Here is a 4,432-nt window from a genome sequence, read left to right on the forward strand (position 1 = left end):
GTAACTTATTGTTTGTTTTTTATAGACATGATGCCAATTTAAAATATTTGCTGTTTTAAATACATTTGTTCACTGTAGAAAATAATTTGTTTTTTTACATCACTATCTAACAATACACAAATATTTATGTACTGTTACCTACAGAGAGTGACCTGAATAAAATAACTGACGCTGTCTTTAAGAATGTACTTAGGTGAGGTTTTGGAATATGTGTCAGATGTTCGAAATCCTTGGTGTTTTTCAATACAATACAAGGTAAAATATTTTGCCCCATAACACCTATTTGTCTTTCAATATAAGACTTAATAGCTCATAAAAAATCATTTGACAAAATTTAAGCAGATTCTTGTTTTTGGGGAAAGACGGCTTCAAGCCGTCATTTCCCTAATGTGGTTGGCTAGAGTTCCATGCCCTCACGTCAATCATTTTGTTTTAATAGTTTGGAAACCCCCTAAAAATGTCATACTGAAATTGAAGACAAGGAGAACAGATTGACTTTAAACACTTTTTTCGCACATTTCCCTTCAGTTTCTCAAGAAGTTATCGTATATAGAGATTTCCCTTACACTATATACATTTCTTTTACAGTCCAGAAAAATCAGTATTACGAAATATTCTAAATATATCTAACCTAGTGACGTCATTGTTGGAATGCCACACTACACAGGGATATGCTTTATTCATTATAAAAAGCATTCACAGTATTTGTATACTAATTTAAAATCCGTATTTGTTTAATATAAACCTAATGATGTTTGCTGTAGTGTAGATGATTCACACACCAACATGCAATGCTTTAATCTAAGGCTATAATTTGTAGGTCAACTTTCGCGGTAAAGGTTACAATGTACCAAATGAAATTACATGGGCGCAGCCATTTTATGAAGGGAACATGACATAGAGATAAAAATAGATGGCTCTCTGTGATTGGTTGTTATATCATTTATATATTTTTCTTCTGGAAAGCATTATGAATGAAGTTTCATGCAAGCACAAATTTGTCCTTAAATGTATATGATGAAGGGCCAGAAATATTTTTTTTATGTTGATCAAAATTAGGGAAAATTTTCTGCGAAATCGTAAGGTATCGTGAAAACCCCCAAAATTCACCAAGAAAAGCCATGGGACCATATGTATTTGAGTGGGGTAAAATCACAAATAGATATCGAGCTTCAATTAGACAACAGCAGTTTTTCCATAATTAGTTTATTAAAAATGCCTTTTAAGGAGGTAATTTCTAAAAATAGCATTGCCGGCAATGGGGCCACCATTTAGTAGTTTATATTCTATACAATGTCAATGGGGATACATGAGATTGGGGAGAGAAACGGAAGTTTTCATTCTTTCTGTAAAGTTATGTTTTTAGAATCTTTTTCCTATTCAGGAGCACCTCAATTGATAAGTAATTACACACTAAAATGAAAGTTAATGTATCTGAACACTAAAAATGTGACATTAAGTATATGATAAGAAGTCTTCAATTAAAAAATAATTTTGTGTACCAACATAATTATTGTTTTTCATTTTTTAGCTCACCTGGCCTAAAAGGCCATGTGAGCTTTTCTCATCACTTGGCGTCCGTCGTCGTCGTCGTCGTCTGTCGTTGTTAACAATTTTTCAAACATCTTCTCCTCTGAAACTACTGAATAGATTTGAATGAAACTTAAAATGATTGTTCCTTAGATTATCCTGCACAAAGTGTGTGCTTCGATTTTTGATCCGTCAAAAAACATGGCCGCCGTTACTTAAAATAGAACATAGGGGTCAAATGCAGTTTTTGGCTTATATCTCAAAAACGAAAGCATTTAGAGCAAATCTGACATGGGGTAAAAATGTTCATTAGGTCAAGATCTATCAGCCCTGAAATTTTCAGATGATTTAAACAAACTATTGTTGGGTTGCTGCCACTTAATTGGTAATTTTAAGGAAATTTTGCAGTTTTTGGTCATTATCTTGAATATTATTATAGATAAAGATAAACTGTAAACAGCAAAAATGATCAGCAAAGTAAGATCTACAAATAAGTTAATATGACCAAAATTGTCAATTGACCCCTTAAGGGGTTATTGTCCTTTAATGACAATTTTTCACAATTTGTTCATCACATTTGCTAACTTTAAAAAATCTTCTCCTCTGAAACTACTGAATGGATTTGGATGAAACTTAGCATGATTGTTTCTTAGATTATCCTGCACAAAGTGTGTGCTTCGATTTTTGATCCGTCAAAAAACATGGCTGCTGTTACTTAAAATAGAACATAGGGGTCAAATGCAGTTTTTGGCTTATATCTCAAAAACGAAAGCATTTAGAGCAAATCTGACATGGGGTAAAAATGTTCATTAGGTCAAGATCTATCAGCCTTGAAATTTTCAGATGAATCAAACAAACTATTGTTGGGTTGCTGCCACTTAATTGGTAATTTTAAGGAAATTTTGCAGTTTTTGGTCATTATCTTGAATATTATTATAGATAAAGATAAACTGTAAACAGCAAAAATGATCAGCAAAGTAAGATCTACAAATAAGTTAATATGACCAAAATTGTCAATTGACCCCTTAAGGGGTTATTGTCCTTTAATGACAATTTTTCACAATTTGTTCATCATATTTGCTAACTTTAAAAAATCTTCTCCTCTAAAACTACTAAAACAAATTCAACCAAACTTCAACTGAATGATCAGTAGGGTGTATAAAATAAAGTTTGTGCTTTATTTTTTATTTCGTCAAAAAACATGGCCGTCATGGCTAAAAATAGAACACAGGGTAAAATGCAGTTTTTGGCTTATATCTCAAAACTCCAGCATTTAGAGCAAATAAGACACGAAGTTAAAGTATTTATTAGGTCAAGGTCTACCTGTCCTGAAATTTTCAGCCGAATTGGGTAACTGGTTTTTCAGGTATAATGCCCCTGAATTGATGATTTTAAAGAAATTTTGCAGTTTTTAGCTCACCTGGCCTCAAAGGCCATGTTAGCTTTTCTCATCACTTGGCGTCCGTCGTCGTCGTCGTCGTCGTCTGTCGTCGTTAACAATTTTTCAAACATCTTCTCCTCTGAAACTACTGAATGGATTTGAATGAAACTTAAAATGATTGTTCCTTAGATTATCCTGCACAAAGTGTGTGCTTCGATTTTTGATCCATCAAAAAACATGGCCGCCGTTACTTAAAATAGAACATAGGGGTCAAATGCAGTTTTTGGCTTATATCTCAAAAACGGAAGCATTTAGAGCAAATCTGACATGGGGTAAAAATGTTCATTAGGTCAAGATCTATCAGCCCTGAAATTTTCAGACGAATCAAACAAACCATTGTTGGGTTGCTGCCACTTAATTGGTAATTTTAAGGAAATTTTGCAGTTTTTGGTCATTATCTTGAATATCATTATAGATAAAGATAAACTGTAAGATCTACAAATAAGTTAAATATGACCAAAATTGTCAATTGACCCCTTAAGGGGTTATTGTCCTTTAATGACAATTTTTTCACAATTTGTTCATCATATTTGCTAACTTTAAAAAATCTTCTCCTCTAAAACTACTCAACCAAATTCAACCAAACTTCAACTGAATGATCAGTAGGGTGTATAAAATAAAGTTTGTGCTTAATTTCTATTTTGGTCTATTTTTTTAATACTTTATGCATTAGGTCAACTATATTTGGTGTATGAAAATATTTTATGATCTATATGTCGGTTACGCAGGTTTTATTTGAACTTGACCTCATTTTCACAGTCCATTGCTAAGTTTTAAGTGTTTGTGTTTTTGTCTCATTTTCTTTATTTATAAACAGTAAGTCATATATATTTGTAATATTGAAGAATTGTTAGCTGTACATGTTTGCCTGGCATGGTTCAATATGTTCAATAAGGCATTGTTTACCAGGTGAGCGATTCAGGCTCTTGAGAGCCTCTTGTTTTTAAATGTTGCTTTTTGTAGTTTAAAGCTATTTATTCATGAATTTTACAGAAATATCAAAATGTAGAATCTGGAAACAAACTTCACACAGCTTATATCAATCATATTGGATTTTATAGGTACATGTATCCCTGTGATGAGAGTTGTAACTGGGAACTTTATCAATGGAAAATTAAAACTGAATAGATTTTTCTGTCCTCACTTTCTTGAGAAAAAAATAAAAAATCTTGAGAGTACTGTCACAAAAAATTGAGAATGGTCTTAGCCTGCCGTTCAGTGGTACATAATTAAAATTCTAAAATATATTGTAGTAGTTAAATTCAATTGAATTTTAGATAATTAACTACCAACTTTAATCAAATGTTTTGATTTAGAAGGTGCAGATTGTTTCTATGATGAATTCTTGACTAAGGAAATGAAATAACAATAAACAACAATTAGTTTCATTATTGTCAACCTTTCTATATGTTCTAGCTGTTCTTTTGATCATTCTTTGTATGTAGAGTATCAAAATATACC

This window comes from Mytilus edulis, unplaced genomic scaffold (assembly GCF_963676685.1).
Source record: "Mytilus edulis unplaced genomic scaffold, xbMytEdul2.2 SCAFFOLD_932, whole genome shotgun sequence".
NCBI classification, from domain to species: Eukaryota; Metazoa; Mollusca; class Bivalvia; order Mytilida; family Mytilidae; genus Mytilus; species Mytilus edulis.